Here is a 14307-nt window from a genome sequence, read left to right as displayed (position 1 = left end):
GGGGCGGATGGTGCTACGGAAGAGCAAGGGGAGCAGGCAGTAAGCTAGGTGACAGATAGAAGAAGGGTTAGAGCGAAGAGAAGCAGAGAGGCTAGTCCTGAACTGGCACAACCCAACAAGTTTGCAAAGTTGGCAGATGAGGGGGATGCCATTACAGAGCCAGCACCGCTGCAGCACAACATGCCCTCTGAACGCCAGGGAGATGACTGCTCCAGTGAGATGGGGACGGGGAGCGCAGGGCAGGCTAGACAGGTCCTAGTGGTGGGGGATTCAATTATAAGGGGGACAGATAAGGCAATCTGCCATAAAGACCGGGATCATCGAACGGTGTGTTGTCCTCCTGTCGCTCCCCGTTAAAGGGGTTTTCCAGTGAAATACTATTGAGGGCCTATCATCAGGATAGGTCATCAATAGTTGATCGGCCAGGGTCCATCACTCAGGACCCTGACGGATTATCTATTAATGACCTGTCCTGATGATAGGTCCTCAATAGTATTTCCCTGGAAAACCCCTTTAACATTTTTCCACATTAGTTGACATAATGTCCAGTACAAAGAAGCATCTGATTATGGACATACTTGAATTATTCAGGATGTCTGGAAGACTGCTTGGGCTCGACAGTGAGACTACGAGGACAGTACTATAAAGTACCGAGAGGGAAATTAATATGCAGAGCATGTATGGGATTGAGCTTGAGAAAATGTGATTAGTATCTTCAGCTGGCTAATTAACATAGAAGTATGAATTTTGTCATTCACGCAACGCTTCTCTACGAGGGCATTTTCTCTTGTGCCTTGCATTCTTATCACTGCAAATCAATGCTGATAATGAGCAGCCAGACGTATCTGAGAGCTCTTTACAGCAATGTACTGGCACTTCTATCACCAGTCACTTGACAGCATGAAGTGCACTCCAAGGTGTTATTTGGTATAAGTGGGCAGCACTGGTGATTCTTTTTAAGGTATCTGCTTATTATTCCTTATCTTTCAAATTGAACAAGTGTTTTGCTGTCAAATTCTATATTGTTTTGTATTATGGTCTATCAGCAATTTTTTTGAAATTATTTTAACGCTTGGTATACATTTTAAATCTTGTCTTGAAATAACTTGAATTTATTCTAATAAACTTTTTTTTTTAAATTAATGTGTTTTAATATAATTAATCTTGAATGTTCATTGTTTACATAGACAGTGTGCCGAACATACAGTTGTGGCTGTGCCTAGTACTGCAGCTGAATGATTGGCAGGGATCCCAGGAGTCGGACCCTAACTGAACAATTTTGATCACCTGTTATGGAAAAGCCAGGAGGCCGACTGCAGCTCAAGCACTTACTTCACCCTGCTTCTTCGTTATTGAGCAGGGATCTTGATGCTCCCAGGACAGACGGAGAAATGGTAAAGAACAGCTAAAATCTCAAGTACATATTGAGGAAGACAGGATCCTAGCCACATGACTTGAGCCCAAGGATAGACCATTTGCTTTTGGACGTTAGTAGCCAGTGTTTGTTTACTAGCCAGGTAATAAGAATTGGCTGTCTAACTTCTGGGATTTGTCTCTCTTAAGGCCCATTTAGACACAACGATTATCGCTCAAGATTAGCTCAAAGCCATCTTTTGAGCAATAATCATTGTGTGTAAACGCGTGCCCATTGTGTATTTTTCGTTACCTATTCATTCATCGTTGTCTTTCCTTCCACTTAAGATCCATTGTTCAGCAGTTCGATCTTTATTTGATTTAAATGACATTCGTTCAGCGATTTGATGGGAGTGTTTAAACGTTTGGCGGAGCGTACATTCAGCCGGCTAAAGGCAGAGCGATTGGCTGTCGGGAGGACAAAGCTTTGGTTTTAGCACACCCACCTAGTGCTGAACCATTGGCCGTACCGTTGTGACATACCCAGCAAGCCGCAACCAGGACCACTGAAAAATGAATCCGCCTTTTTAAACGCACGTGCTAAGGCCTCGGATTCACGGATTATTTTTATTTAGGCTTGCATAGATTTCGTTACTAGATTTTAGGTCACTAATAGGTCAATACACAAAACGACATGTATTTGTGACACAGCTGACCAAGAGATTATTTACATTCCATAAAAAAAATACTATTGTTTGTAGCACCTAGTTTTTTTCATATAACTCTTTCGCAATTCCTTAACATGGATTGCCTATAATAGGCGCCTTTTTTTAAACTTTTTACTAAAGACATCTAGTTTCTTTCTGTCACTACTAAACAGCTGGGTCTTTTTAAAGACAAGATAAGCGCAGCCACAATGTTCACGAGCCGATACAAAGAAGCTCTTTTCTTCTCTTCACTAAATGCACACGCCTTCAAACAGATTATTGCTCAATTATCGTTAAAGGCAAATGCTACACAACGATAATCTAACGACTAAAATGACAGCCGCTAGGTCCATTTTCCAACGATTTTCGATAGGTTAAAATGTTAATCTTTAATAATAATCTTTATTTGTATAGCGCCAACTTATTCTGCAGCGCTTTCAGGCATGGATAAATGCAAAACAAACAATACAACAATTGCAACAATTACAATGTGAGATACATTGGGTTAGACACAAACGGGTTGGGGGTGGTACAGGAGGTGCAGGCGTTGGGAAACACAGGCAATAGGAAATTTCATGGACAGATCATTTATTAGAAGGCAAACAGGGTGGGGCACCATAGGGAGGGGCGAGGGACTAGGTCAGGAGATTTGGTATGCTTCCCTGAAGAGGTGCGTTTTTAAGGCACGTCTGAAATTTCGTGCATCGGGAATTGTCCGGATGCCTTGGGGTAGAGGATGGATGCTGCTCTGGTGAAGTCCTGTAGGCGAGCATGTGAGGTTCGTATTACAGGGGTGTTTAGTCTGAGTGTGTTAGCCGATCGGAGTGAGCGGGCTGGCTGGTGTACTGACAGTAGGGAGGCGATGTATGGTGGCGCCGCGCCATGCAGAGCTTTGTGAGTGGAGTGAGGTAGAGGAGTTTAAATTTAGTTCTGCAGTGGATGGGCAGCCAATGCAGCGACTGGCATAATGCAGAGGCGTCTGAATAACGACTGGATAGAAAAATGAGTCTAGCTGCTGCATTTACTATGGATTGGAGTGGAGCGAGTCTAGTGCGGGGGAGGCCAATGAGTAGCGAGTTGCAGTAGTCAAGCCGGGCGTGGATGAGGGCAACCACGAGCGTCTTTAGCGTGTCCGTGGTTAGGAACGGACGTATTTTAGCAATATTCCTGAGGTGCATGTGGCATGTTTGGGCCAGAGATTGGATATGAGGGGCAAAGGAGAGGTCAGAGTCCAGTGTGACCCCAAGGCATTGGGCATGCCGTCTGGGGGTTATGATGGTGCCAGACCCTGCAATGGAGATGTTGAGGGGAGGTCGGTTAGAAGGTGGAAAGACAAGGAGGTCAGTTTTAGAGAGGTTTAGTTTGAGAAAAAGGGAGGATATAGTGTTAGAGACAGTGGACAGACAGTCAGTGATATTTTGGAGGAATGGTCCAGAGATCTCACGAGAGGAGGTATATAGTTGGGTGTCATCAGCGTAGAGATGGTATTGGAGGCCAAATTTGTGGATGGTTTGTCCAATTGGGGCAGTATAGATAGAGAAAAGAAGGGGACCACGGACCGAGCCCTGGGGTACCCCGACAGCGAGAGGAAGTGGAGCAGAGATAGAACCAGCAAAGGAAACACTGAAAGAGCGGTCAGAGAGGTAGGAAGAGAAACAGGAGAGAGCAGTATCCTTTAGACCAATAGAGTGGAGCATAGTGAGAAGGAGATTATGGTCGACAGTGTCAAATGCAGCAGACAGGTCAAGGAGGATTAGTAGGGGGTAGTCACCTCTCGACTTTGCAGTCATCAGGTCATTTGTTACTTTTGTAAGGGCAGTTTCGGTCGAGTGTAGAGAGCGGAAACCAGACTGGAGGGGGTCGAGGAGCGAGTTGTCAGAGAGAAAGCGAGTAAGGCGGGAGTAGACCAGGCGTTCCAGTAATTTGGAGATAAAGGGGAGGTTTGAGACGGGTCGGTAGTTGGCAGCATTAGTCGGGTCCAGGGTTGGTTTTTTAAAGGGGTTGTCCCGCGCCGAAACTGGTTTTTTTTTTTTTCAACCCCCCCCCCGGTCGGCGCGAGACAACCCCGATGCAGGGAGGTAAAGGAAGCTTACCGGAGCGCTTACCTTAATCCCCGCGCTCCGGTGACTTCAATACTTACCGCTGAAGATGGCCGCCGGGATCCTCTGTCTTCGTGGACCGCAGCTCTTCTGTGCGGTCCATTGCCGATTCCAGCCTCCTGATTGGCTGGAATCGGCACGTGACGGGGCGGAGCTACACGGAGCCTGCATTCTGCACGAGCGGCTCCATAGAAGATTGCAGAAGACCCGGACTGCGCAAGCGCGGCTAATTTGGCCATCAGAGGGCGAAAATTAGTCGGCACCATGGAGACGAGGACGCCAGCAACGGAGCAGGTAAGTAAAAAACTTTTTATAACTTCTGTATGGCTCATAATTAATGCACAATGTATATTACAAAGTGCATTATTATGGCCATACAGAAGTGTATAGACCCACTTGCTGCCGCGGGACAACCCCTTTAAGCAGAGGGGATATGAGGGAGTGTTTGAATGAGGAGGGAAAAGTGCAAGCAAAACCATCGCTCACTTTTGATCGTTATAACAAATTTTGAGCGATAATCGTTGTCTAGATAGGCCTTTAGCTTGAGCTTGGGAGATGAAATTAACATAATGTAAAATTATTGGCATATTCCGTACAAAGATAAGGAACATTAGTTAAAGCAGTTATTTTTTTTTTTCTTAAAATAACATTATTCTTGCTGTATACACAAAAAACAGGAAGGCGACAGGCATGTCCTCTTCGTGTTCATAATGTACAGTCCTGGAGTAATGTGCAGTAGGAAGCTTACGTTGGGATAAAACTGAAAGGGAGGAGACACAAGTTAGATAGTAGAAAAAACTTCCTGACAGTGAGGGTGATCAATGAGTGGAACAGGTTACCACGGGAGGTGGTGAGTTCTCCTTCAATAGAAGTGTTCAAACAAAGGCTGGACAAATATCTGTCTGGGATGATTTAGTAAATACTGCACTGAGCAGGGGGTTGGACCCGATGACCCTGGAGCTCCTGTCTAACTCTACCGTTCTATGATTCTATACTTCTGGTGCAGATCTGGATGAAAGTTCTGGGTGAAATAGCACAGCAGGCTGCGATATTTTGTCTAGAACAATGTTGCTTGGAATGCCAAAAACCCGGATGGACCCCATTATAGTCAAAGGGGTGCATTCGGTGTCAGCAAATGCTATATCCAGCAGTTTCTGTATTTTTTTATGTTCGCCTCTGAGGTCAGAGCTGAATAGTGGAAATCATCTGTAGCCTCTGCGCATATGTGAAAGGGGCCTTATCTAAGGAGACTTTCATACTGTGTTTTTTTTTTACCTATTTAATGTATGCAGCATAAAGGCTCCTGGCGCATATATCAAACGGATCCATATGGCCTTAATTCACTAAAAGGAGACCCATTTAGGCTTCATTTATTTGCTGTTCGTCAGGGATATCTTTTTCTTTTGGATGGAATAGCGCAACACTACTTTATCCAGATTCATTCTGCAAAAAATATTATCCATTAAACAGATATCATAATAGCCTATGGGTGAGCGATGTCACTGTAACTGTTTGGCATCCATCACAGACATTTATTTATTGGGATACATTATAAGCTTTTCAGGATGGATCCATTTTTCGGATACCATTTGATTCTACAGGTGACGGATGCATTAAATGGATGTCTAACATTGGCATCTGTCACCCATAGACTATAATGGCATGTGTTTAACAGATAAGTTGTTTTTTCAGTAAGCCAATTATAGCCTATAGGTGATGTATGCCAATGTTTTGCATCTGTCAGAGCCTCCTGTAAACGTATATATTAGGATCGTTTTCTGGTGCATATGTTCAACGGAAGCCATTAATGCAGTGTAAAAAGAGTGCAAAAGTAACCAAAGGTCTCTCATATAATATACTAGCTGATATACCCGGCTTCGCCCGAGTTAATTTGGTACTGGTGTTTATCTGGTGTTCACACGGAAAATCTTATGAAGTCGTGGTTAGTTTACAGATACTGAGGAAAAACATATGTTCACCATTTTGCATAGTTCTCTGCGTTACCCAGGAAACACCACGTGGAGGCAACCATGCGACGTTTCCTTCATATAAAATGACATCAGGAAGTGAGAGAATTAGATTACGTACATAAAATTTGGACACTAATTCTTTTGCGCTTAGAATTGAATAATCGAGTTGGGACCCATTAGCTTTTCATATTTATGACACAATCAATGCTTGTGCCAAATTTCATGTTTCTATGACATTGGGAAGTGAGAGATTTAGATTATGTACGTAAAATTTGGACGCTAATTCTTTTGCGCATAGAATTGAATAATGGAGTTGGGACCCATTAGCTTTCCCTATTTATGACATAATCAATGCTCGTGCCAAATTTCCCGTTTCTATGACACCGAAAAGTGAGAAAATTACATTCCGCATGTAAAATTTGGACGCTAATTCTTTTGCGCATAGAATTGAATAATCGAGTTGGGACCCATTAGCTTTTCCTATTTATGACATAATCAATGCTCGTGCCAAATTTCCCGTTTCTATGACACCGGAAAGTGAGAAAATTACATTCCGCACGTAAATTTTGGACGCTAATTCTTTTGCGCATAGAATTGAATAATGGAGTTGGGACCCATTAGCTTTTCCTATGTATGACATAATCAATGCTCGTGCCAAATTTTCCGTTTCTATGACACCGGAAAGTGAGAAAATTAGATTCCGTACGTAAAATTTGGACACTAATTCTTTTGCGCATAGAATTGAAGAATGGAGTTGGGACCCATTAGCTTTTCCTATTTATGACATAATCAATGCCTGTGCCAAATTTCATGTTTCTATGACACCGGAAAGTGAAAAAATTACATTCCGCACGTAAAATTTTGACGCCAATTCTTTTGCGCTAGAATTGAATAATCGAGTTGGGACCCATTAGCTTTTCCTATGTATGACATAATCAATGCTCGTGCCAAATTTCCTGTTTCTATGACACCGGAAAGGGAAGAAATTACATTCCGTACGTAAAATTTGGACGCTAATTCTTTTGCGCATAGAATTGAATAATTGAGTGGGACCCATTAGCTTTTCCTATTTATGACATAATCAATGCTCGTGCCAAATTTCCCGTTTCTATGACACCGGAAAGTGAAAAAATTACATTCCGCACATAAAATTTGGACACTAATTCTTTTGCGCATAGAATTGAATAATGGAGTTGGGACCTATGAACTTTTCCTATTTATGACATAATCAATGCTTGTGCCAAATTTTACGTTTCTATGACACCGGAAAGTGAAAAAATTACATTCCGTACGTAAAATTTGGATGCTAATTCTTTTGCGCATAGAATTGAATAATCGAGTTGGGACCCATTAGCTTTTCCTATTTTTGTCACAATCAATGCCCGTGCCAAATTTTAAGTTTCTATGACATTGGGAAGTGACAGATTTAGATTATGTACGTAAAATTTCGACGCCAATTCTTTTGCGCTAGAATTGAATAATCGAGTTGGGACCCAATTACTTTTTGCTATTTTGGAGATAATCTATGCTTGCGCCAAAATTCATGTTACTACGATATCGGGAAGTTGGAGAACTTTTGGCGAGTCAGTCAGTGAGTGAGTGAGTCAGTCAGTCAGTGAGTCAGTGAGTCAGTCAGACAGTCAGACAGTCAGTCAGTGAGGGCTTTCAGCTTTATATATATAGATAAACAGTCAATTGTCACCTTCATATAAGTGTTCTCAGCTTCTGTGTACCATTATTTCACTATGCTAACTACCTTTTAACTGGTAGTCCTCCTCAAAATTAAACAACATAAAGGAGATAAAAAGAAAAAGTTAGGCCGGTTTCACATCTAATAGGAGATTCCGTCACAGATCCGTCTAAAAATACCGGAAGAAAAAGTGCTGCATGCATGTTCACACATGCGTCAAAATGCAGCATCTTCAATGCTGCGCTTTGACAGCAATGCACATTCTATCTTTGGCCGTTTTCAGCCCTGCGTTGCCCATTGAAATGAATGGGCAGCGGTTTCAGCACTGCTGAAAACGTGGCACAACTTGGTACCATGTTTTTGATAAAAAATCAATACTCACATAGCTGGCGCCGTCAGGGTCTCTGCCACTCCCTTCTAGAGCTCCATGCATGCTACCGGGCATTTGTCATCACTGACAAAGCATCTATTGCCAGTGCAGGGAAACAGTTGAGGAGGTCAGGGAGGAAATACAGGATGAAACCAGGCCTTCAGTCCTAGTTATCAATATGGCTCCGTTTCTAAACACACACACTCTGGAGAAGGACAAGAACATTCAGCTGAACACTCACTTTCTCAGAAGGCTTCTTAGACACTGCACGGCGGCTCACTCTCTCTCGTTTCCTTCCACGCTCTCGAAGGTACCCCCATGTGGCTGGCACTCTCTCTTTCTGTTGGCTGAGTAACTGTTCTCTTTCTCTCTCTCTCTCTCTTTGCACCTTGCATACACATATATATCAATCATACTCACGTGTCAACACAAATTGTTACATTTTCCAGACATATCCCAGACATTCACAGACATTCAAAGACATTAACCTCTTGCAGGCTGCAGCTGTGCAATACATATAACTAATGACAAGACAGTTTGCACAGAGCATCCACATTAAAGACATGACTATTACAACAGTCATAGACAATTATGGAGGGGCCAGATATATGTATTTCGGGCCACTACACAAGTACAATACTCCTGTGTGAATGGCTTAGCTAGTACAAGTCTTGATGGGATATTGCATGTCACATGTATTCTCTCTTTAATATCATTTGAATGCCTGTACATGCAATGCTGCTCAGACTCTAACAGTTTGTTTGGCTCATAGTCTTTTTTTTAAATTTTACCCCCAAAAAATTATTTCTAACATTAGTTACTAAATACCTGTTACGGTACTCTGATCCCCCCCGAGCGCCAGATAGGGTGCTCTGAACTTACCGCACCCCCTGTCCCTGCCTACTTGCCTCGACCTGGCTAACCCCAGGCGGACAACTGGGCGGCGGTCCCTACCCTGGCTAGGGACCTGGCAACAGCACTAGATGGACCTACTAACGGGGGACAGAGTACCGACAAGGAAAGGCAGATGGAGTTACCAAACAGACAATACTAAGCACAAGGCAAGCGGGGAAAGGAAGCTGACGAGCCAACTAGGGAACTGACTGAGTCTACTGCAGACAAGACTGACTAGGAGCTGACAGAACCAGCTAGGGAACTGACTGAGAACTGCAGACAGGACTGACTAGGAGCTGACAGAACCAATAACTGGCAGTGAGTTCAGTTCACTGCCAGCCTTATGACTACAGAACTCCGCCCAGGGGCGGAGAGTGGAAGGAGCCAACTCCCCCACTCACGATACAAGAGAGACAGAGGAGTGCCCCACGTCGCTGGGGGAAGCCCTGACGTCAGAGCTCCAGGACGCCGGAGCCGGAGCGACGCGAGCTGACCGCGGGACCCTGCGCCGCCCTGCATGGTAACAATACCCTTTATTACATTTGGTAATTTGCTATGGAATTTAAAAAGAGTAGAGTCACTGTAAAAAGCAGACAGGTTGGCAGCTACGTTACAGGCTGTAATCTATTCGATGGACACTAGGAGGCAGTAAGTGCATTTCTCATAAATTCTTTTTGTGAACTGTGAACTGTGAACATTAGAGTCACACGTAATATTCCTTTTACACCTCTCAAGTGTACATCAGTATGTATTCTACATATGTATATGAATGAAATTATTTTTTTTTAATAAAATGAGATTTATTAAACATGCTTTAGCATTTTTTTAAACAAACATTAACCCATTACACAATTCAAACCTCCTCCCTCAAATCTCTCAAGTACTAAACGTATCGTCCAATTGTAGCCTTTAACAGGATGTTATTACATAGACTCTGTAGAGACCTCTATTGTAGATTCCGGTCCTTTTTAGGAAGCAGATAATTAATTTATGCTTATCTGCAGTGCAATTATGCAAGTAAATCAATCCCTACTTCAACCATTACCCCTGTATAGATAGCAATTTCATAATATGATACAAAATATTCAATTGCATCACAGAATATAGACAATTAGACAACTTTGTTACTAAGAGATTTTTTTTTTTTTGCTTATTCCTTTGATCACGGCACTCTCTCCAAATCAATTAGATTCCTTTCAAATTACACAATTTCCCTACATTTGTATAAAAATCACCCCAATGGAATACTGCTGAGTAAGGGCTCTTTCCCACGAGTGTAGGTGTTTTTATGTGTGCCCGCCAGCACTGTAAAAATGTGTGAACGGGCGCATAAATCTAATTTTTGTGCGCCTGTTCAGACGTTTCGGGCCTGGCACATATACGCCGGGGCTGCAATCCCATCCCTCCCCTTCCCTCCCCCCCACCAGCTCACCTCCATTCTCCTTCGCTCCGTTGTTTGCAATGGTAGTGGGCGGGATCGTGGCGAAGCTAAGCACCCGCCCCCTCCCCGCCTCTTGTCTGCAGCCAGCAATGGGAGTGGTGGAGATAAGGTGGGAGAGAGATTAGCAGTCACACTACTAAACTCCCTTTCACCTCCCTTCTTTGGTCACTGTTCCTGGCTCCCATAGGAGCCCATGCAGCAGCCGATGTATTCCAGGACTGTCTTTCCTGCCCTGCATAAAAGCACCTGGCGCTATATTTGCCGGCCGTGCACTTTTACTTTTACACCGCCGCAGGAATACGCCTGTGTGATCTGATGCATTGGAATGAAAAAGGCAGCAGATATACGCTTGTGTCAATAAGCCCTATATTGAACACTGCCAATCCTGGAGTAATCAACCATTTTAGCCATATCTTATTATATTTGTGGCCCACTTTGTGTTTGAGTTATATCTGCTTTTCCCAAGGCAATAACCCGTTAACTTTATCTCTAAACTCTCCTATCGTGGGCGGGTCTCATCTAGCTAATGCTGTGCTATCAGCTCTCTGGCAATATAGAGGATTCTAGCTATTGCTGTTTGTTCTTGCTCTTCCACTGGTAGATCATTTACATATCCAAGGATACATACCGGTGGTGTGAGATCCAGGTTGACCCCACACACAGCATTGATCAGAGTGCACCTCTGTCCAATATCTATGTAGGTTTGGGCATTGCCGCTATTGCAAAATTAGTCATTTTCTACCTCTAAAAAAGCCCAGTTCTGTCTGATAAGCATGCTGCAGCCGCAGGTACTTATAGAATTGTGCAGGTTGTATATCATAATCCATTTGCAGTTGATTAAACGCTTTTATTACTACGCTTGACAATATTTGAGAGTCATGTCTAATCCCTTTTATTCCTCCAGTTTTCAAAGTCTTGCAGTTTATTTAATTCTGATAACCACCCTTTAATCCCAACAATCCCTACAATTGTCCACCAAACTTCATGTAAGAGGGAGAGTAGGGAAATGTTGACTATTACATTTAAGTCTATTCATCTCCAGAGCTTCATATAAGTGTGCATTCTCCAAGTGTCCCTTTGGAAACTAGAATCCTGCATTTATTGACTGCTCCTAGCACATCTCTCGGTGTGGGTTCAGCATGTAGTGCTGCAGGTGCCTTTTCTGGTGATTTATGTGCTATGGAGTCCTCTGTGTCCGAGACACCTCCACCCCTCCACTATCTGTCAGGCTCCCTGTTTGTGGCAGCACTCACTGCTGATCCAGTAGTGATGTCTTGTAAATGGGTCCTGTTGGTCTACTGCATAGAAGCCTGCTCTGTTAGCGAGTCCACTCTGGCAAAGCATGCTAGCTTGCAGAGGAGTCTTCGTTTCTGGTTGCTCTTGGCACATGTTCTATCATCTGCAGCACTCCGCCGCCATCTTACTTTGCTCCTTTACCGGCATCTTCTTCAAATCCCACCAAAGTTTTTCTATGGGTTTCAAGTCAGGTGACTGACAGTCACTCCAGAACCTTCCAGGACATCTTCAGAAACTAAGCTTAAGAGGACTTTGAGGTTTGCTTGAGATCATGGTCCTGTTGGAAGGTCCAATGACAGCCAAGCTTTAGCTTCCTAACAGGTATAACATTTTCTGTTAGGATTTTCTGCTACTTGATGGAATTCATCTTTGCCTTCCACGCACTGAAGTTTCCAGTGTCAGTGGAAGTAACACAGCCCCAGTGTATCACCGAGCCACCACCATGCTTCATTGTAGACAGAGTGTTCTTTTCTGTGTATACTTCATTCTTCCTCCTCCACACATACCACTGGTTCATAGACCCGAAAAGTTCCAGTCTGGTTTCATCGCAAGTCCCAAACCGTCTGTGGCTTATTTATATGATTTTGAGCATATTGTAACCAATTATTCTTGTGTTTTTGGGCAAAGATGTAAGTCTTGGAGTTTGAGCATGAAGACATTCAGCATTTAGTATGCAAATAATCTCTTACGTTTTTGGATCTCTCTCTTGATTTAGGGATGTTTCTAACATGCAATCAAACATCACAATCAACAAAGTCCTAGACAATCTTGATGTGTTTTATCTCAAACACACTTGATGCAACTAATGAAGTCCTTGATTAGTTGCATCAAATGTGTTTGAGACAAAAGTTGATTTGCAAATGTGTATGAGGGTTTTTGTTTAGGGGGTGGAATAATTCCGAGATTGCAGTAACCCCTAAAAGTGGCATTTTGTGTTCAATTTAGAGAAACCACTTGTTATATTAGTCGTGTTGGGCTATTTTAATTGTTCTTGTTTGATTGGGTTTTTTTTGCAAACAGCTGAACATTTGTATATTTGGAAAATAAACCTAATATACAATGAGGGTTGAATAATTTTGATTGCGACTGTACTTTTTCACTTGCTAAACCCCCAAACAGCTTGTCTGTAGATGGGTATCTTTTCCTTATGTTTATATCCTTAGTTATGCTGCAATGCCTGTGAGACATTAACCTATAGGGAAACTATGTTTCTATAGGTGGTGCTATAGAAGCATAATACCATCTCCCATTTGCATGTTCATCTGCAGAGATACTTCTTTAAATGGTCTTGATCTAAATCTGGTTGATGTTCCTGCAATGCAGCCACTGTTACTTTTATTTCCCTGCCACTGCCCTGGTCTATTACCTCTAGAGAAATTCCTTTAATTCAACATCTAATAATAACAGAGTATAGAACTGCAGTAGATTTTGTGTTATCATTTTATTTCTTGAAGGTTCCCTTCCCTTAACGGTGAATTTTCTATTCTTTCCTTTATACCAGAATATTTTATAATCTGGCAGCTATCCTATAATACAGCATCCAATTGATGTCACAGTAAAGGATTTTTATCCTCTCCTTGCTATAGAAGTAGGATCTACTATGCCAAGTCTAGAATGGAATGCACTGTGTATCATACCCTCCTAATTTAAGAAAATGCCTGATCTGTATAATTAGTTTAGTCGATGGCAATTAATTCTTTTTAGGACCATAAATTGTTTTAGGCAAGGATTTCCTATCAATTTGTGCAATCGATAGTAGTAAAGGGCCAGTCACTTAGTAGATGTGGCAAATTAAAACTTATTGATTGCTGGCAAATGCTGTTTCCCAAGAAACCTAAGCACTGGTAAAAGTAACTAATGCATGAATCTGCTTATTTCACTTCAGTGAAAAGCATAGTGAGCACCGCATAGAGAACTAATTAAAAGGCCATTAACCCCCAACCAATCAAGTTCCTATCGAATAAAATTAGGAACAAGAAGCTAAATCCTTTTTCTGATTACAAGGTGTATAATTACTCTTCACACACGGCTAAGGGCTTATTCACACGAAGTGCTATGCACGCAAAAATAACACACATAAAAAATTTGCGGCTATTAGACTCAATGGTTTCCTATGCGAAGGTTCAGATAAAGGAATTTTAGACGCGCCGAAAACCTCTGAACGTTCCCATAGGAAACCATTGTTTTTTTATGCGCATGATTTTTGCATGCGTAGGTCCCCGTGTGAATGAGCCTGTATAGAGAGGTTTTATATATACATTAAAACTGATGTAATGAAGCCATCATTCAGAGAATCTCATGAGTCCCCCCAGTTGATCCTCATTGCCCATCTGTCTTGATACAGCTGCGTTTTAGTTGGGTGTTTTCTATCACACACAGTGCGTATTAAAGGTTCTAAGGACTTTAGCATTGATGGACTGTCCTTAGGATAGGCCATTAATATTTGATTGATGAAGGTCCAACCTTGGACAATCTTGCCAATGAGCA

Source organism: Eleutherodactylus coqui, chromosome 2 (assembly GCF_035609145.1).
Source record: "Eleutherodactylus coqui strain aEleCoq1 chromosome 2, aEleCoq1.hap1, whole genome shotgun sequence".
Lineage (NCBI taxonomy): Eukaryota > Metazoa > Chordata > Amphibia > Anura > Eleutherodactylidae > Eleutherodactylus > Eleutherodactylus coqui.
The sequence above is the reverse complement of the archived record's forward strand: the minus strand, read 5'-3'. Positions refer to the sequence as shown.